At 54.4% G+C, this 21053-nt stretch overlaps 1 long non-coding RNA gene and 1 pseudogene across 2 annotated transcripts in view; one reads left to right on the top strand and one right to left on the bottom strand.

The window, feature by feature from the left end:
- The window catches only part of LOC309613820, a 1113403-nt gene that overhangs the window by 856677 nt on the left and 235673 nt on the right, over positions 1-21053 (top strand). The gene's annotated exons all lie outside the window — the stretch shown is intronic.
- Positions 15260-18688, bottom strand: LOC309606812 (thimet oligopeptidase-like; annotated as a pseudogene). The gene is made up of 6 exons: positions 18547-18688; positions 17971-18346; positions 17696-17891; positions 16405-16525; positions 15630-15768; positions 15260-15415 (listed from the first exon to the last, which is right to left on the bottom strand). The product of its transcript is annotated as a thimet oligopeptidase-like (transcript).

The raw sequence follows: 21053 nt of genomic DNA, 5'->3' as shown, positions 1-21053 counted from the left end.
TGCACTGTCATTAATATCCCCTGGTTTTAGCTCTTTGGGAGATACCTTTTCTGAGGGTTTTATACATTATTTTTGATTTATTTTAGTATTCCTACTTCTAGTCAAAGTCAAGACCAGGAAATGTAGAGATATGCTATGAGGTGGTTCTCGGGCTTTGTTTGAAATCTACTAAAAATTCCGTCATTCGTTCAGTGACTTTCACTGTGTACCATGCATCCGTGAGTAGTACTGCTATGGGTGCCCCTATGGAGCTGACATTCTTTGTTTAATATATTTATTTAATTATTTATTTGGCTGCGCTGGGTCTTAGTTGTGGCACGTGGGATCTTTTAGTTGCAGCATGCGAACTCTTAGTTGTGGCATGTGGGATCTAGTGCCCTGACCAGGGATCGAACCCGGGCCCCCCTGCACTTAGCCACTGGACCACCAGGGAAGTCCCTGGAGCTAACATTCTACCGGGGGGTTGGGGGGGGGGCGGGAGACAGACCAACGAATACACACTGTCCGCACAGTAGTAAATGTTGTGGAGAATTGTAGAGGCCAGAGGGGGGCAGGGCTTGCCGGTATGTGCGGCAGTTTCAAAAGGGTGTTTGGAGAAGGCACCACTTATAAAGGGACGGTTGAACAGCGTCCTGGGGAGGTGTGAGGGCTGAGCCCCTGTGTACTGGGGGGAAGTGGGTCCAGGCAGAGGGCTCAGCAGGGCAGAGACCCTAAGACTGGAACCACGTGGTGGAGGAAGAGCAAGGTGGCTGCAGCCAAGGGGCTGAGTGCGAGGGACCGCGAGACAGGTGGGGGGTGGTTGGCGAGGCTTTTTAGGCAATCACGAGGATCTCCACTTTTACTGGTCCTGGGATGGGGCACAGGAAAGTTTGAGCACTGGGGCGGCACACCCTGACTCAAGTGCTCATGCAGCATCGTCTCGGTGCTGTGGAAGCAAGAAGCAGGAGATGCTGCAGCGCTCAGCAAGAGATGATCCCGGCTTTGGGACCAGCGGCCAGCAGTGGAGGTGGTGAGAAGTCATCTGAAGATGGGAGGATAGATTTGCAGTGAATTGTGCTGTGGTACAAAAGCGGGTGGGAGGCACAGGGGCTTGCAGGGTACCATGTGCTTGGGTTCAGCTGGGGTCAGAAGGTGAAAGAAAGGCTCAGGCAAGAGCCTGAGGGTGTAGGGCGATGACTGTGTTCATGCATCTCGGAATTAAGGTGACTTGCTTGCTTTGCACAGTGGGCCGTCTGCTGAAGAGTATTGTCACACCCGCTCTGTGTTCTGCGTGATGCTTTTAGGTCAGCCTTAGAGTTCAGAGCTTTGTCCCAACTCTGCTCGCTGATGAACAGAGAAGATTCTTGTGATTTGGTGGTTTCCAAGAGAAATCCCAGCAAAGTGTGGATGGAGGTGGGGGCAGAGAGAATTGCTTTAGTCCCTCAAAGAGACTGTTTATAACAGTAGAACACAGTGAGAGCAACTAGGACAGCTTCTTCAAGAAGCACATATTCTTTCTTCCCTTGTAAGAGGCACTTACTCTCCAAAGAAATCTTTTTTTTTTTTCCTTACTGGAAATATTTCACTGCTTTGATTTTATTTTTTAATTCATTGTCTTCAAAGTTTGCTCTTTCAGAATTCATTTGCTTACCATATAATCTATGACTATTTCAGAAGATTGAAATTAGGTTTGTTTTGTGGCTTCTACTTTTAAACCAAGAAGTGGGTTCAGAATTGGTGATGGAAGAGAACTTGAAATAGGATAGCTTATTGGGAACATTGATTTGGGCCCTTTTCTTCTAGTGTTACTTTTTAGCTTATCTCTTTCAGAATATGCCTGATTTCCTTCTCTTGAGATACCACATGTCTAAGGATCCAGTTGTTACTTAATTTTTCTTTGTTTACTGATAAATATGCTGTATGCTTTTGTTCTTTTAAAAAGCAATTTTATTGAGGTATAAAACACTCACAATAAAATACATCCAATTTAAGTATAGAGTTTGAGTTTTGACAAAAGTGTGCACCCGCGTACCTGTTACCACGATCCATATATGGACCATTTCCATCACTTTAAAAAGTACACTCTGGGCCCGTTTCTAAATAGCTCATCCCACCCAGCCCCAGGCAAACACTGATCTGCTTCTGCTTCCAGTCACAATAGATTATATTTGCCTTTTCTAGAACATCCTATCAATAGAATCAAATCCTATGCACTCTTTTGGGTCTGGCCCCTTTGCCTCAGCACCATGTTCTTCCTTGAGGTTCATTATCATGTTGCTTGTGTTGGGATTTTTGTTTCTTTTATTGCTGAATAGTATTCCAATGTATGGACTTATTAACACACTTCACTTTTCATGGACATCGGGTTGTTTCCAGTTCAGGGAAATTATGAGTAAAGCTGCTATGGATATTTTTCATCAAGTCTTGTTGTGAACAAATGCTGTCATTTCTCTTTGGTAAGTGCCTAGGAGAGGCATTGTTGCATCTCCTGTGATAGGTACACACGGTATTTTTTTGTTTTTTGGTCGTACCATGCAGCTTGCGGGATCTTAGTCCCCCGACCAGAGATTGAACCTGTGCCCCCTGCAGTGGAAGCATGGACCCCTAACCACTTACCGCCAGGGAATTCCCAGTACACACACATTATGATTGTTATGTCATCTTGATGAATCTACCACTTTTATCATGATGAGAAGTCTGTCCTGGTAATAATATATTTGTTCTGACGTCTACTTTGTCTAATATTGTTATAATCACTCGAGCTTTCTTGATATTAGTGTTTGCATGGTATGTCTATTCTCTGACCTCTGCCTTGTAATTAGACTATTTAGACCATTTACACTTGAATAATTACCAATTTAGTTGGATTTAAATCTCGTATGTATTATTTGTTTCCTTGTTGCTTTTTTCTTCTCCAGTCTTCTTTTGGATTGAGTATATCCTAGTAAGTTGTCATCACCACTGGCTTATAATAGCTATATAGCTCTTCATTTCATTTATTTTTCTGGTGTTTCCAGGCACCTCGTCTTCCGTGAACTCCTGGTGCCTTTGCCTCGGCAGGACCACCATGGTCTGCTTGGGTCCCCCTCCCAGCACCACATTTCAGAAAGTGCCTCCAGGCGAAGAGCTGACGCAGCCTGGGGTCCTCCTAGTTTGCTTCCCTTCTTTCAGGGACTCTAGCCCCTTCTGTGTCTGAAAACAGTTACTTCATATACTTTGTCCAGTTTTCTGGTTGTTATTGTGGGAGCTTAGGTTCGGCTCTGGTTACCATATTATGTTCTGAAGTGTAATTTTATTTTTGAAATAAAGTATTTGGTTCTTGGCAGGAGAATGTGTTAAATATGTGAAATTGGGACTGCCTGTAAAACCCTAGATGCATAACACCATTGTTATGACTTCACAAAGTGATGTAAAGATGGTGATGATCAGTTTCCGGCTTAGGCATAGCAGCACGTGTAAACCTCAGAAGCAGAAGCTTTGAAAAGTTCTGTATCAGTCCCGTTTGAATGATAACAGCCCATAATCGAGCCCTTAGGTGCTCAGTGTTCTACATACAGATCTTTTTTAAAAAAAATCATCTTACATGTGTGTTTTTTTAAATTATTTATTTATTTATTTATTTATTTTTGGCTGCGTTGAGTCTTCGTTGCTGTGCACGGGTTTTCTCTAGTTGCGGCGAGCGGGGGCTGCTCTTCGTTGTGGTGTGAGGGCTTCTCACTGTGGTAGCTTCTCTTGTTGCAGAGCACGGGCTGTAGCACGCGGGCTTCAGTAGTTGTGGTGCGTGGGCTTCAGTAGTTGTGGCTCACCGGCTCTAGAGCGCAGGCTCAGTAGTTGTAGTGCACGGGCTTAGTTGCTCCGAGGCATGTGGGATCTTCCCGGACCAGGGCTTAAACCCGTGTCCCCTGCATTGACAGGCGGATTCTTAACCACTGTGCCACCAGGGAAGCCCCTGAGGTTTTAATTTAATTTTAATTCATTTAAATTGAAATAGCCCCATGTGGCTAGTGGCTGCCGTATTAGACAGGGGTAGAACTCCAGGTAGCAAGGGAGCAGGGGTAGAAAGACAGCCCTGTGATGGAGCAGTCAGGGGAGCCTCCCAGCAAAAGACTGACCAGCCTCTTGCCTCACTGTGGCAGGGGAAGCTCCAGGCTGGAAATGGCAAATACTTGGCACAGGCACCACTCCGAACCATTCCTGCGCCCATGGCAGACATTGCTAGTCAATCACCACACACTTTCTTGCTAGTTCAGCCATAGCTCAGGATCCTTCTCAATACAACACTCCAGGCAGTCCCCAACTACAGATCAGTAGATGCTAGCATTTGAGAGAAATATTACTGGTCATCCCTAGGCCAGGAGGCCCATCTGGGAGGTCCAGGATCTCACCAGGCTGTAAGGTGGCTGGCAAGGGACGTGTGGCCAACCTGGGTCAGTGAGGCAACCACAAATATGGAGAGTGGAGAGGCAATGTGCTGGAGGAGCCAAGATTTTTCTATTTCTTCAAGAAACACTCAGAGCATGATTTAGGGAGAGAGGAAGGGGGTGGGGGGAGAGGTGAAGACTTGTCAAAGCCAGCTGATGTGCAAAGCATTTGGAGATTTTTATTGAGCTGGGTGCAATATTGTGATTTATGAAGAAAAATACATATTTGGTCATTCGGACCAAAAATATATATTTGGCCATCTCCCACGTGGCCCAAACCTTAAAATATTTACATTTTCGCCCTTTTTGGAAAAAAAAAAATTGCTGACCCTTATTCTAGAGAGGGTTCTGAATTGCCCACAAAAGTGGACTTGCTGGATTAAAGGAAATATGCATTGAAAATTTCAGCAGATGCTGCCCTTCATACTTGCACTAGCTAGCAGTGTATGAGATTGCCTGTTCCCCAGTATCCTCACCAACACAGAGTAATATCAAACTTTTCCGTGTGGCCAATTTGATAGGTGAAAATGGTATTTCACTATCGTTTTAATTGTACTTACCTTATTAGCAGTAAGATTTAGTATTAGGCAGTAGGTATAATAAAATATATATTTGGTCTTTGTCCCTCATTCCTGGCACAAAACTTCTAAACCCCGTGGAATTTCCAGATAGGAGTGTCTTTTGATATTCATAACAAAACCCTTTCAACCACACCTGAGTTTGTGTTAATGAGGTGACTTTTGGAAAGCCCCTAAGGAAGGGGCTGGTTGCCAGGGGAACCAACCAGAATTAGAGGATTGGAACTTTCAGTCTCTTCCACCCTCCCCCCCACCCCCTTGAAGGGGAGAGGGGCTTGAGGTTGAATCAGTTAATCCTGTCTACATAACGAAGCTTCAGTGAAATTAAAAGAATGGAGTTTGGGGCTTCCCTGGTGGCGCAGTGGTTGAGAGTCTGCCTGCCAATGCAGGGGACGCGGGCTCGAGCCCTGGTCTGGGAAGATGCCACATGACACGGAGCAAGTGGGCCCGTGAGCCACAACTGCTGAGCCTGCGCGTCTGGAGCCTGTGCTCCGCAACAAGAGAGGCCGCGATGGTGAGAGACCCGCGCATCGCGATGAAGAGTGGCCCCCGCTTGCCACAACTAGAGAAAGCCCTTGCACAGAAACGAAGACCCAACACAACTAAAATAAATAAATAAATAAATAATTTAAAAAAAAAGTTCTTCAAAATTATTAAAAAAAAAAAAAAAAAAAAGAATGGAGTTTGGAGAGCTTCTGGATTGGTGTACCCAGGGAGGTGCCAGGTGGGACAGCATGGAAGCTTTGCACCCCTTTCCCCATACCTTGCCCTGTGCGTCTCTTCCATATGGCTGTTCCTGAGTTAGATCTTTTTATAATAAACTGGTAATCTAGAAAGGAAAAAAAAATATTATATATATATATATATATTTGGTCATCTCATATATATTTGGCTTTCCAAAAGTCACCTCATTAACATAACAAAAGGCACCTTTTTTAAAAAATTAATTTTATTTGAGCGTAGTTCTGCTGTACAGCAAAGTGAATCAGCTATACATATACATATATCCCCTCTTTTTTGGATTTCCTTCCCATTTAGGTCACCACAGAGCATTGAGTAGAGTTCCCTGTGCTATACAGTAGGTTCTCATTAGCCTGGAAGGGCGACGCTGCACTCTCCCCTCCGTTGCCAGGCAGGCTGTGCTTCTGTTACTGCAGCCCAAGGCCCCGAGAGCCTGCTCTGGTTCCTTAGGGGCCCCTGGGAGGGGTGTTTGTCACAGGTCTCTCCGCAAGCCCAGTTCTCTCGACCGTGACTGTCCTCGATTGCGGCGTCTGCTACACGGCCTGGGTCAAAGAGCCTAAAAGTGCGGGGATTGGGACCCAACCTGGTAGGAGGAACTTGAGTCCCGTGATCCCCCTAAGCCCCTGTAACCCTGCGGTGGGCGTGGGTCCCCCTCAAGTCACGCTGCCTCCCACACCCACAGCTTCCTTCTGTCTTTGGCTGAGTCCCCTCTGGTTCCTCAAATGGCCACCAGGTGGGAGCAGAGACCTGCGGTGAGGCTGGGACTGAGGCCTCCTTGAAGATGGGCTAGGAGGGCTCCAGGCAGGGCTGGGGGCCTCTCTCACTGGGGGTCTGGGCTTGCCGGGTGGCTGGGAGCTGGGTGCGTGCCTGGGGGTGCAGGCCTCTTTTGGGGTGAGTGTGCTGTGACTGCGTGGGGTGTAGATGGGCACACCTGTGTGCAGAGGCCTCTGCAGCTGTTGGGTGCGTGTGCCCTTGAGCATGCCCGTGTGCAAGCATGCAGGGGGTACCTGTGTGTGACTGTGGGGCCTGGGTCTGCAGAATCCTCCCTGTTCCCCTGCAGGCCTGAGAAGGCTGACGATTGGGATAGCCTGGCCCTTGAACTTTATGTTTCCAAAGCGGCAGGTGGCTCCGAGGCTCGGACCTCAGGACCCCCTGCCCGCTGCGTTCCCTTAGGCTGTGTCCAGCCAGTGTGGCGGCTTGTCCTACTTTGCCAGGTTTGGGGTCCTGCTGAGCCTTTTTTATTTATTTATTTATTTTAACATCTTTATTGGAGTATACTTGCTTTACAATGGTGTGTTAGTTTCTGCTGTGTAACAAAGTGAATCAGTTATACATATACGTATGTTCCCATATCTCTTCCCTCTTGCATCTCCCTCCCTCCCACCCTCCCTATCCCACCCCTCTAGGTGGTCACAAAGCACCAAGCTGATCTCCCTGTGCTCTGCGGCTGCTTCCCACTAGCTCTCTGTTTGACGTTTGATAGTGTATATATGTCCATGCCACTGTCTCACTTTGTCACAAATCACCAAGCTGATCTCCCTGTGCTCTGCGGCTGCTTCCCACTAGCTCTCTGTTTGACGTTTGATAGTGTATATATGTCCATGCCACTGTCTCACTTTGTCACATCTTACCCTTCCCCCTCCCCATATCCTCAGGTCCATTCTCTAGTAGGTCTGTGAGCCTTTTGATTTGTGTCAGGATGGGGACTCATTGCTGTTCCTGGGGGCCTCGGGGTAGGAAAGGCCAACAGTGCACTGGGGGTGCTCCTTAGCCCCAGGCTGGGGGTTCGGGGAGGGGGAGGGCCGCCACACCGGAGTTTGTGCCCCTGGTCCTGCCAAGCCACTGGGAGGGTGGATGCTAGCCCACTTGTCACCCGCTTAGCATCCTGGGCTTCCAAGGTCCTCCTCCAGCCAGGCCCGTTTCCCTGTTCCCTTTGGTGCCTTTCTACTGCCCTCACTACCTCCACCGCCCTCTTCCGTTCTCCCTGAAAACCACGCTAAGCAGACATTTGTCAAGGTCACAGTGACCTCCATGCTGCCAAGCCCAGTGGACAATTCTCCGGCCTCCTCTGACTTGACCCTCAGCAGCACTTCAGGGGCTGGTCCTTCCCTCCTCCTGCCATCACTCCCTTCCGCAGCTCAGGAATTCCGCTCTCCTGGTTTTCCTTCTGTCCCGCTGGCCCTCCCTCTCAGCCTCCTTTGCTGGTCCCTGATCTCTCCAAGTCTGGGTGCCCCATCCCTACACCTCTTCTGTCTCCCTCTTTAAACGCCCACTTCCTTGGTGATCTCATCCAAGCTCATGGCTTTCAAATGACTCCCGTTGAGTATAATTTAATTAGTTGGTTTTTTATCATCTGTCTTCTCCCAAAGGAAAGCAAGCTCTACAGGCAGGGCTTTTTTTGTCTTAAGTCAGGTTTATTAAGGTATAATTTACATACAGTTAATGTCACCCTTTTTAGTGTTCACTTCTGTAAGTTTTTGACAAACACGTATAGTTGTGAAACTGTCTCTGCCATCAATTACAGGACAGTTCCCATCACCCCCAAAAGTTCTCCATACCCTTGTGGTCATCCCCTCCCCCATGTCCCGCCCTGGGCAGCCACTAATCTGTTCTTTTGTCCCTTTTCCCTAGTTGTGCCTTTTCTGAAAAGTCATATAAATGGGATTGTACTGCGTGTAACCTTTGGAATCGGCTTCTTCCACTTATCACAATGCACAGCGCATTTGAGATTCACCCATATTGTTGCAGCTGTGAGCCGTTAGTTCTTTTATTCTATTGTATTTTATTGCACAGCTTTGTTTATCTGTTCGGAGGGGGACCAGTTGTCCTGGTTTCCGTGGGAGGGAATGGTTTTTCTGGGACATGGGACTTTCAGTGCTAAAACCAGGGTGGTTGGTTATCTTAGTTCTTTAGTTGAGGGACATTTGGGTTGTTTCTAGGTTGTTGATGATTTTGAATACCTACTCAATATAACCAGTGACAGAGGGTTTTTTGGTGAACACAAATGTCCATTTCTCTTGGGTAAATACCTAGGAGTGGGGTTGCTCAGTTGGATGACGAGTGTACGTATCACTGTAAAAGAGGCTGCCAAGCTGTTCTCCAGAGTGGCTGTATTGTGTAGCATTGTGGGAGAATTCCACTTGCTCTGCATCTTAACCAGAACTTGGCAGTGTGTCAAAAAAAATTAAAAACCGGTTTTTTAGCCATCTTAATAGGTGTATAATGATATCTCCTCACGGTTGGCAGAGATTTCCTTTATTCGCCTTGAGTAGTGTTGTGCCCCCAGTGCCTGGGTTAGTGCCTGCTATGTAGTAGACACTCAATGAATTTTTTTTTTTTTTACTGAGTGAATGGATGTATGGATGGATGAATGAATGAAGTCAAAGGGGCTTCCGGTATCTAAATCTGTTATAGCAAATACATAGCACACGTACCGCCAATTCCCCCATGCCCCATTCTGTTTCCATGGCAGACGTCACTCATCATTTGAGCCATTTTATCCACCTGCTTCATTTCAGACAGGTACGATCCAGTCCTTTGTGTAGCAAGTGAGATGAGCCCCATGAGCTAATGCAGCTTTAGTTCAAGCCTCTCATTGGCTGAAGAAGAGGCCAGGCTCAGAGCAGGGTCCAAGGCTGCCCAAGGACTCACAGCGAGCCAGTGGCAGGACTAGATCTCCAGGCTGGGCTCTCCCCAGAAAAATGCACGACGTCTCTGACAAGGCTGGAGTAGGATGGGAGGCATGGACGTGGATCTGGGCCTGAGGCCGGGTTGGAGCATTGTGGAGTGCTCCCTGGGCCCCGGCCGGGTGGGAAGGCTGATGCCGGCGCTCTTCCTGCAGGTGCCCAGGAGCTGCTGGGATGGCCTACCCGCCCACGTTGGCTCCCTGGCCCAGCGGGCGTACTGGGCTCTGCTGAGCCAGCAGAGGGACCAGAGCATCGTGGCCCTGGGCCAGAGCGGTGCTGGCAAGACCACCTGCTGCGAGCAGGTCCTGGAGCACCTGGTGGGGATGGCAGGCAGTGTGGATGGCAGGGTCTCAGGTACAGTGGTCTCCAGGTGACGTGCAGCTGGGACGTGGTGGGGGCGGTGGCGTGGGGGAAGGGAAGGGAGAGTCAGAGGGGGTGCTGGGCGGCTCTTTCTTATATCTGCTCAGCTAGCGTTCACTGAGCACCTGTGTGCAGACCCTGTGCTGGCTTCTGGGCAGGGCCACCCCTAGTCTGTTGGGTACTTTTGTGTGAATTAGAAACAGGTACTCCTTGCCTAAGACACTCACTGCCACATGTGGAACCGTCGTCACGCATTGACATTGTTAGAACCAAACACTTGACCACCACGTTCTGGGCCATCATCCTAATAAGTATACAGGCCTATGGCTATCTGATATAAATGCTGTGCCCTTAGGTGTGGTGTCCTTGTGCAGCGCACAGCCCACTGGACTGTGCAGAGGACCCGATAAGTAAAAACAAAGACAAGGAGGCACTGACAGCCGGAAGGGAGACTCAGCTGCTCATCTGTGCCAGACTCCAGTGCTCTGCACCGCTTGCTGGCCGAGCTGGGGAGGGGAGAGGCGGAGGGAGCACAGAGAAGGGGCCGGGGGGCTTCCTTGAGGAAATGATGTTTGAGCTGGGCATTAAAGAAAGAGTTTCAACATTGTAAATCAACTATACTTCAATAAAAAATAGTGTCAGTTGGTGATAATAATTACAATATTGATGGGGATCGTGGTAAATGCTTGCTGAGGACTTACGCGCCAGGCTCTATTCCAAGCAGGTTAACTTATTTATTATTTAAAACATCCCTATAAGGTAGACATTATTATTATTTGAATTTTATAGATGAGGCCATTAAAACGCAGGGAGGTTAACCAGCTTGCCCAAGGCCACACAGCTCATACATCCTAGCACCGAGATTCAAACACAGACAGTTTGGCTCCAGAGCTGTTACCCCTGGGCCAGTGTCCTCAATGTATTGTTGCCCCTCTGAGGAGCCTTTTTAGTTGTTCTTTCTCCTAATCGTCTCCCACCGTGAAAAGTTAATGCCATAGATTCACCATATATTTGTTTATGCAGTGTGTGTGTATGTGTGTATATATATACAGACACACACAGACATGTGTGTGTGTGTGTGTGTATCTGTGCTCTATTCTATACATAAGAAAGGAAAACTGCCCCCATCCTCAAGAATCAGTTTCTGCCCTCTTGGGGGCAGTATTCCCCCTGCTGAGAATATATGGCCCAGGCAGTATTGCTTTTCTAATAATAACAAACAATACTAACACCACCACATTTGGAGCATGTTCTGAGCACTTTACATTATTAAATCTTTTAGTCTTTGTGGCAACCACATGAGGTAAGTAAGTACTATTATTACCCCCATCTTATAGATGGGGTATCTGAGGCACAGGGAGGTTAATTTATTCGCTCCAAATCAGGTGACTAACAACGGGGAGAGGCCATATTCAAGCTTGTTTAACCATTGTACTATCCTGCTTCTCCACTGGGCTTATTCCAATGCTTTATTGATCACCTGTTCTGCACCTGGCCCAGGTTAGAGCCCTGTGAGGAGCTGGGGATACAGCAAGGAGAGGCCCTCCCAGAATGTAGATCTGCTGAAAGTGTGTGTTGGGGGAGTGGGAGTCAGGCTAGGCTGTATCCAGGTGCCTAGCACATAGTGGGTGCTTGTTAAATAGTTATGTTAAAAAGCTTGGGACTGCTGGGCTTTTTGAGCTGGCTGTGATGGGCGTTCCCCGAGAGCAGGTCCAAGAATGTTAATGCTCTGCCCTCCTCCTAGACTCCACCAGGCCCAGGAGGCCCTAGGGCAGCCCTTGTCACTCAGATCGTACCAATCCTAGGTGTGTGTATCTCCCCTTCTGGACTCACTCTTGCTCACCCCGCGCCCCTGCTTGCAGCACAGGGCCAGCCCAGCAGCGGAAGAGGTGTGGCTTAGAGCTGAGTTGGGGGAGTGGAGGGGCCCCTGCTGGGGCCTGGGGCCAGAATGGGGTCCTGTGAGAGGTGGGGGTGGCAGCACCCAGGCCACGGGTGATGCCCTGTCTGTGCCCCACCAGTGGAGAAGATTCGAGCCACCTTCACTGTCCTCCGGGCCTTTGGCTCCGTGTTCACCGGCCACAGCCGCCGTGCCACCCGGTGCTCCATGGTGATGTCACTGGACTTGAACGCCACAGGCCGAGTCACGGCCGCCCAGCTCCAGGTGAGGCCTCTGGGTGGGAGGGAGAGGGGGCTCTTTGGGACTGCAGTAGCCTCAGCCCCACTCAGCAGGGCCCACGCCTCCAGCTGGGACCCTGGAATGTGTCTAAATGGTCATCGCTCCCCAGGCCAAGGCCAGCTCCTCCCCACCTCACTCAGTGCCCAGACATCTCCTCCCGGAGCAGGCCAGCTCGTCTGTGCCTCAGAGTATCACAGGGATGAAATATTCATGAGTAGATACATAATTCAGCCGCTCATTAGCTGGGTCTTAAAAGCGTAAGCTGAAATTAAACAGGCGCTCGCTGGCCTTCTGCGGCCGCCCGTGTGTGACAGGCACATGGCCTGTTTGTTCCTCTCTCTGAAATCACCTGGCTCCTCCCCTTCCCCCCCCCCCGCCCCCACCAACATTCTGTTTGAACAGAAAACAGGATTAGGTTATTAGAAGGGTTGTTTGTATGCGGAGCTAGGAGAATACCCAGACTCGCTGGTGCACGATAAATCCCTTTCTGTCCCGGCCCTGAAAGTCTACCGTGCATCACCATGTGGGTCAAGTTATTAAGGGCTTCGGTTGCATAAGAGTGTGTTGGAGGGCGGCTCTGGGTTAATTGTTAGTACCCTTGGATTCCTTCATCGGAATGAGCCCGTTGCATTCGTTGATTGCCTGCGTGGACGCTGAATCAGTGAGACAAAGGCCTGGCACGTTTTGATTTGGAGGCGTCCAGCCAAGTTGGGGCCTGAGGTGCTGCCTCGAAGAGTGGGCCTGGGGGTTGGTGGGGGTGTGCGGGCAGCCTAGCGGGGCCTCGTGCTGACCGGCGCCTGTCCTCTCCCCTGGCAGACGATGCTGTTGGAGAAGAGCCACGTGGCCCGGCAGCTGGAAGGGGAAGGCAGTTTCGAGGTTTTCTCCCAGATGCTATCCGGATTGGACCTGGCTCTCAGGTGAGCGACTGGGCTGAGCAGGGACAGCCGAGGGCAGTGAGACAAAGGGCCTCCGCTCTCCAGGGCCCCAGCCCTGCCTCTGCCCAGAGGTGAGAGGCAGTGGAGCCCAGTGGTTAGGAATCTGGCCTCTGATTCTTGCTGCCTGGTACTGCTCCTGGGCTGGGTGAACCTGGCCAGGTGTCACCTGCTCTGAACCTCCGTTTCTTCCTCTGTAAAGTGGAAATAGTACCTTGACTGCTGACCTTACAGGATTAAGTGAGATAATTCACATATGGCTCTTTATACACGCTGGGGGGTGGTGGTGGATGTCTGCTGTGACGGTGACATTTTGGTACAGGTTCTGACAGCAGCGTGGGAGGTGGGCAAGGAACAGCAGACCCCAAATCTTCCAGAAGCTCCTAAACTCTGTGAGAGCCTTGGGTGCACCTGAGGTAGCTCAGGGCGAGGAGGCACCAGGTGGAACAGCAGAGAAGCCACAAGACTCATCTGGGAGGGCCTTCTGGGGGAGGTGGCCCAGGGAGTCATCTCTGCCCCTCGCTGACTCCTGGGAATTCTTGGACATGTGGCTCCCTGTCTCTGAGCCTTGGTTTCCTCATCTGTTGAACGAATGAGTAAGGTTCTATCTAGTGAAGCTCCAGGGAGTGCTCACCCCAGGCGAGGGGTGATAATTTTCAATTTGCCTCTGCGTCCCCCATCATTTGTCTCCTGCCTTCCACCCCCGTCTGAAGGGCAGGCCCAACCTGTCCTGAGCCTCCTGGCTAAGGCCAGAGGGGCACCTTACCCTTTGGAGAGAGGGCAGATTAGGGAGGAAACTCCCAGTTTTCAGAGCAGGGTAACTGAGGAGTAAGGAAGCTTCTGGAAGGCCTTCACTTAAGAAGGGCCCATTGAGGGCAGCAAGTGAGGAATATTCGGGAGGCAGGGCCAGGGCCTGAGGCAGACCCCGGGGCCACCTGGGGCACTCTGTGGAGCCCCGTGCCATGATGCCCACCTGCCCTGCCAGGCCACTGGTGTGGGTGGGTCCTCCCTTACTTCTGGTCCCTTCTCTGTTTCCAGGACAGAACTGTACCTGCACCAGCTGGCAGACAGCAGCTCCTTCGGCATGGGCGTGTGGCCTAAGGTAAAGAGGAGGTCCTTCTGGGTGTGAGTGGGTGTCTGTGTCCCCATGGCCAAGATGGGCGGGTCCCCTGTGTGGCTCGTCCCTCTGCCACTGGGGTGAGTAGTTGGCAAGGGCTGGTCACGTGGGGGAGGCAGGGTTGCCTTTATGGGGCCTGGGCTTGTCAGGGAAATGAGTCTTGTGCTAATAAAGGGAACCAGGAGGTGGTTTGTGTAGAGGTTAGGGCGCGGTCTCCGGGACAGGCTGTCTGGGTTCAAACCCCGGCTCTGACACTTACTGGATATGAGACCTCAGGCATGGACCCTAGCCTCTCTGAATGTCTGTGTCCTCTTCGGTAAAATAACAACAGAACGGGCGGGCAGGCTGAGGAGAGGACAGAGCGTGGCACGGCCTGCCCGCCTGGGCCACGGGGAGAAGGTCGGGGCGCCGCCCGCGCCCTCGTTCCGCTGCCTGGCGTCCTTTGTGGAGGCAGGGCTCCCAAGGAGCTCAAAGGCCAGGGAAGGACACACGGGACGGTCCAGAGCCACCCTACCGCTCCAGTGGTGCAGCACCCTCTCTGAATTCCTACTGCCACCAAAACACATCCCTAAGGCCTTTGGGAAGAATTGCTAGGACCCAGGAAGGCGGCCCCTTGCTGTGGTCCAGACTTCAGCAGCTGCCGATGACCAGAGGGAGCCAGCCGGCCGGCCGTGAGCAGGAGGACAGGACACGGGGACAGGGACAGCCCCAGCCGGGCTTCCCGCAGCTGTGCCCACCGCCAGAACCAGCTCCAGCCAGTCACAGCCCCCGAGATGCCAAACAGAGACGGGCGAGAGGCCGGCAGGAAACTGACACCCCCTCACTGGAGAGCCTGCCCGGTCGGGGTGCGGGGCACCATCCCCGTCTGAACTCACCCCACAGCTCAGCCGTCTCCCAGTGACCCAGACGCGTCACCACGGCCCCAGGGCTGATCCCCGACCAAGGTCAGAACTCCCCCCAGTGTGACGGCCCCCATGCCACTCCTGTGGTGGAAGGGACGGCAGGCAGAGACCAGGAGTAGAGTCTTTTTTATTAATGGCTGCGTTTTCAAAGAACCGTTTTGTTACCAGGAAAGCTCCCCAGGAAGGGATTGCATTAGTGCAACAAGGGGGAGCCTTGATGCCAGGCTTTCCAGACACTTCCAGGTGGAGACTTTTGGCCTAGGCCGGCCGCCGGGGACTCGGGGGCTGGGAGGACACACGGCCCCTCCCCCGCCCCGACGGGGCGCTAAGGCACCCGGCCCGCCTGGGGGGGCAAAACCCCGTGCCGTCAGCAGGCCGGCGGCTTGCAGCCCTCAACCTGCAGCCCTTTGCTCAGGAGGAAGGCGTCCTGCATGGGGTCACAACCCAGGAAGAGCTTCACCATGCCCTTGGCATCCTCGGAGCCCCCTGGCCTCAGAATGCAGCTTCTGTAGTCCATGGCAACCTGAGGAGAGGGGGCGGGGCTGCAGGAGGGTGGAGCACCCCCTTCACAGAGGGTGTGGGTGTGGCCACCTCTGCTGTGACTCAACAAAGGGCAGGGGAGCAGGGGGTTCTGGGCAGGGCCCTCAGAGCCTGGCAGGCCCAGGCGGGCGGCAAAAGCATCTAGGCCCAGGCCCAAGGACCTCCGTGTTGGTCTGCACGGCAGGCCGGCCTCTCACCTTGCCACTCAGGACGCCCTCCTGCTTGAAACGAGTGTGTGGACCGTGTCCGCGGAGTACACCTCGCTGCACAGGTAGCCATAGGACTGGGCGTCGTAGCTTCCTGCCAGGTGGCCGAAGGTCGCAGGCAGGTGGGTCCCTGGGACACATGCGGAGAGGCTCCTGCCCGGCCCCCTGGCCGCTCCGTGCCCCTTCCCCAGAGCCCAGAGCTTGGGGCCTCAAAGCAGCCCTGTCTGAGTCCCCTGCCACTAGAGGGAGTATTGGCCCAACACTTCTAGAAAACGGGGACCTTGCGGGCAACTCAGTGGAGGGACACAAATCAATCTTTGCCGACTTTCTGCTGAAGCTCACGAGGGTTCACCCCTAAGCCTCTTACAGGGACAGCTGCCCGAGGCTCCGAGGGATGAGTCAGGGCTCGCCCTCCAGCACGGGGAGAGCGCGGGTTAAAGCGCTCACGAGGGAGTGAACTGCGTCTCCGCACCGACACGCTCGGGCAAACCTCGTCGACGCGTTCCGTCCGGGGTATGAAGCCCTCTCCTGCCTCTTCCAGGCTCTCCAGAAAGCACGTGCAGATACGCCCAGCCCACCCTCGGACTCCGCGGGCCACAGCTGGAGGGACCAGCCCAGGAACCCAGGCAGGAAGAGGCCAGAGGTCAGCGAGCCTCGACCAGAGCCCGTCAGTCGGTCCCCCTTCACACACCACCAGAGGATCCTCTTGACCTGGGCAGTAGCCGCCAACCGACCGCTAAGGTGGGCCCGGCGTGCGCTTGGCTACCTGGCGTGGCTGGGACCCCGAGGATCTCCTGGCAGAGGCGGGCATTGTCCTAGGCCGGGTCCGAGGGCGTCTGCGTGTGCAGGGCCTGGTCCACCTTGGCCAGGACGATCTGGCGCAGGTTGAAGAGGCCTGGAGGGCGGGAGGAAGGAGACGGGGGCGCTGGCACTGTGTCCAGGCCGCGCTTTCCAGCCGGGCGGTCCGGGAGCCCCTTTCCTTTCCCTCGGCCCGGCCGCACGGGGGTTGGCCAGCCGGGACTTGATGAGCTTGTCCAGCAGCTCCTGGGGGACGGCGCTGCTCGTGCCCCGCCGAGACTGGCAGCAGCGCCAGGGCTTCACAGGGCGCGGCGCTCCCGGCCCCAGAGCCTACCCTCTGGTTCTCATCCCCGGCTGTCACCAGAGTCGCAGGCAACGTGCCCTTCTTTTCGTTTGTCTTTTTTCCGGCCCTCGACCACGCAAAGGTGTGAAGCCCTGCCACTCGCTGCCACGTGGATGCACCGTGAGAGCACGGTGCTCAGCGAGAGAAGTCAGACACAGAAGGACACACAGGGTGTGACCCCACTGAGGGGAAACGTCCAGAACAGGTAGATCCACAGAGTCAGAGTGGGTTCCTGGTTGTCAGGGACAGGGGAGGGGAGGGAATGATAACTAAGGGCGTGAGGGACCTTTTTGGGGTGAGGGAAATGTTCCAGAACAGGGCAGTAGTGACGGCTGCACAGCTCAGTAAAGTGTCCCCACGCGCTCCGGTTGCAGTCTGTGAGAGCATCGCTCTCAGGACGAAGGGCTGACTGCAGGAAGACTGAACGAGCACTGGGTCCTGGGCCCAGACGCTCATCTGGGGACCCCCCCCACATTGGGAAGTCACTGGGACTTGCTGAGCCTCCACCGAGACTGGCAGCAGCCCCAGGGCCTCACAGGGCGTGGTGCTCCCGGCCCCAGAGCCTAACCTCTGGTTCTCATCACCGCCTGTCACCAGCCTTGCATGCAACGTTCCTTTCTTCTATTTTGTCTTTTTTAAAGGCAACTCTTGAATACCTGTATTTAACATTGCAGGGAACCAGTCCTGACTCCTTGATCTGGGACTTCCAGCCTCCAGAGTCTCGAGGACATCCACTTCCGTTGTTTACGCGCCCAGTGCGTGGGGTTTGATGATGGAAACTGACACCGAGGGCGTCTCCTCGTGCGGGGTGACATCAGCGGAAGAATCCCGTGGCGAGGGCCTGCCTGAGGACCACGGGAGAGCCCGGGCCCTCCCCGCCCCCTGCCTTCAGCCCCTCGCCCGCACCCTCCTGGGAGCGGAGCTGGTGCATCGCTTGCCAGAACTCATGGAAGTAGGTCTCCAGCTCATCATGCTGGAACAGGGAGGGCGGGTTGGGCGTAGGCTTGGTGAAGTTGGCCACCATGGCCGCGATGGCAATCTGGCGCCTCCCGTCCTGCTGCAGGCAGCCCGGCTGCAGGCCAAAGCAGGCCATGTGCCCGGACTTCCCTTCCCTGGGGAGGGACGCGGGTGAGGCCCCGCTACCACAGAGGAGCCCCGGCCCACGGCCGACAGGTTCCCCCACGCATGCACCGAGGGTAGAGGTCCAGGTAGAACTTGCTGATGGATGACCTTGCCCGAGGCCGCGTCCCGGACCGTGTAGAGCCTCACATCTTCATCTTCGTGACGCATGTTGGCGCCTTCCTCCAGGTCGAAGGTCAGCCCCAGCAGCTCCTGGGAGATGCCCAGCCGCCTGCGCGTGACCACCTGCATGGGGAAGGACTCATTGAGCAGGTACTGGTCCACGTGGTAGCGCGTCTCCTCCCCCTGGTTCATGTAGTAGCGCAGGTCCTAGACGTTGATGGGCCCGTCAAAGTGCAGGCCCCGCCTCTGGCACTCAGCCTTCTTTAGCTCCAGGATCACGGCCGCTCCTGCTCCCCGAGGGGCTTCAGCTTCTGGGCCAGCTCATCTGCGGGCGGAGGGGAGAGGCTCAGCTATGTCCCTGTGGCAGCCGCCCAGCCGCCCCCCACCCCACGCCCCTCGAGGCAGAATGAAGGGTTGGGGAAGGCGACCCCCAAGGGCTGACACAGTGGGGTCTCAGGCAGCACCACGTCCAGTCAAGGTCCACCTGACCCCCGTCCCCACTGGGACTCGGGGAGGCGGGGTTACCTAGGAAAGTGGCCACCACCTGGCTGGTCTTGGCCATGTTCATCTCCAGCACAGAGTCGGCACGCGTGCTGAATCCCAGCAGGCGGGACTTCTGAGCCTGCAGCCTTACCAGCTCCCCGAGGATCGCGCAGTTCTCCTGGAACCCAGAGACAGCCAGCGCTGGGGACCGTGGGCCACGCCCTCCCCACAGGCCCCGGGCCAGGTCTCTGTGGGTGGGAGGGCTCTCAGACCACTGGCGGGCACAGCCAAACCCCCTCCCTCCTCCTCCTGGCCTGGATTTCTAGACACTTTGGTGCTGTCCTAACATGTGGTCTTTATGAACACAGGTCCTTTTGGAACCAGAAACGGCGTGAACCATGATGAGCTCTAAGGCCAAGGGCAGGAAGAAATGTGACCAGGCTCTCCAGGAGCCACCCAGGGGCCTCCCCGGGCTCAACAATACAAACTTGGCTGCCGTGCAGACAGCAGCTCATCCCCACGGCGCCCGAACACCCAGCCCCTGGACGGCGAGAGACCTGTTGCTGCAGGTGCCCCGTGGTTGGCTGGTGAGGCCTGGCCCCAGGCGTACGCCACCTTCTCTGGGGCCACCTCTCTGGGTCTGCGGTGGGGTTCTCCTGGGAGCCCCCAGTCACCACAGGACCAACGTGGCCTGTCTGCAGCCCAAGAAGGTGGGGACACAGGTCTGTCCCCCGTGGACATCACCCGCGAGGCCGAGCAAGCACCAGTGGTGTCTGCGGGGAAGATGAAGGGCTCATGCACAGCCCCCATCTACTGAAGATGCTAAACGGGAGAAGCACAGACTGCAGCCACATGCGGTATGGACCAAACGCAAGTGTCCTTGCAGGAACCGATGTCTGAATGTCGAGGCTGTTCCCGGGCCACAGTGAGAAGGCCCAGGCCCCACGCAAGGCACAGAGAGGGGATGGGGGGAACATCTGCGAATCTGAGCTCATCGGGCATCACCCCAGAAGGAGAGGGAGAGAGCCAGAAGGAGATACGGAGGGAGAGGGAGAGAGAGGGAGGTACAGACGTCTCTCCTTTCCCTGGGGGTTCTCTAGTGCAGCCAAGCCTGAAAACCACTGCATTTCGGGAGATGGGTCCTCGTGGAAAAGTTAAATAGTAGCTCATGGCATTATCGACACATATTAAAATGGCCCCAAATCTTGGGGAGTCAGGGAGGGGAGCTGGCGGCTGCCTCGTAAAGGAGGAGAGATTGGGCGTCAGAGGAGGTGCCTGCCTCCACCACCTCCGCCGCCGCTGCCCCTCCCCCAGGGCCCCGCAGACTTCATCTCCCAGCTGTGGTCCTGGGCTGGAAGGCAGCGGGGAGGTCAGGCCGTCCCAAGCATCAACGTTGACTTCAGGGCTGATCTGAAAGGCGCCTGGTGTTTGTTGAAGCAGAAAAAAGAGAAAGCAGTGGGCAGAGGATGGGAGGGGGAGGGAGCCCCCATCAGCCCTTCTCCCTGTCTCCCTCTCTGTCTCCCTCCCTCCCTCCCTCCCTCTACCTCCCTGCCTCTCACTCTCCCTCCATCTCTCCCTCTGCCTCTCTCCCTCCCTCTCTCCCTCCCTCTCTCCCTGTCCCTCTTGCCCTGTCCTGTCCCTCTCTCCCTCCCTCCATCCCTGTCTCTCTTTCCCTGTCCCTCTCTCCCTCTCCCTCTATCCGTCCCCCCTTCCTTTCCCCATTTCCATCTCCCTCTCTGCCTCCCTCTTTCCCTGTCCCTGTTTCCCTGCTCTGCTCTCCCTCTCCCTCTCCCTCTTTCCCTCTCCCTCTCTCCCTGTCCCCCTTTCCCTGTCCCTGTTTCCCTGTTCCGCTCTTCCTATACCTCTTTCCCTCTCCCTCTCTCCCTCTCGTGCTCCCTCTCCCTCTCCCTCTCCCTCCACCTCCTTCCCTCTCCAGAGAGGGAAGGAGGTGGAGGGAGAGGGACAGGGAGCAGGAGAGGGAGGGGGGAGAGGGAGAGAGGGATAGAGGGAGGGAGAGGGACAGGGAGCAGGAGAGGGAGGGGGAAGAGGGAGAGAGTGATAGAGGGAGGGAGGGAAAGACAAAGACATCTCTCCCTCCCTCCCTCCCTCCCTCTCTCCCTCCCTCTCTCCCTCCCTCTCTCCCTCTTCCTCGCTCCCTCTCCTCCCTCTCCCTCCGTCTCTCCATCTCCCTCACTCCCTCCCAGAGACAGAGAGACAAAGAGGCAGAGACAAGGGAGAGGGAGAGAGGGAGAGGGAGAGAGAGGGGGAGAGAGGGAGAGACGGAGAGAGGGAGAGAGAGAGAGGTCTCTTCCTCCCTTTCCCTCTCTCCTCCTTCTCTCCCTCTCTCCCACTCTCCCTCTTCCCTCTCCCTCCCTCCCCCCTCCCTCTCTCCCTCTCCCCCTCTCCCTCGTCTCTCCCTCTCCCTCCATCTCTCCCTCTCTGGGAGGGAGTGAGGGAGAGGGAGAGACAGAGGGAGGGAGAGGGTGAGACAGAGGGAGGGAGAGGGAGAGAGGAAGGGAAAGGGCGAGGGAGGGAGAGGGAAGGAGGAC

Source organism: Balaenoptera borealis (genome assembly GCF_965194805.1).
Source record: "Balaenoptera borealis genome assembly, chromosome: 1".
Taxonomy (NCBI): domain Eukaryota; kingdom Metazoa; phylum Chordata; class Mammalia; order Artiodactyla; family Balaenopteridae; genus Balaenoptera; species Balaenoptera borealis.
The sequence above is the reverse complement of the archived record's forward strand: the minus strand, read 5'-3'. Positions and strand labels throughout refer to the sequence as shown.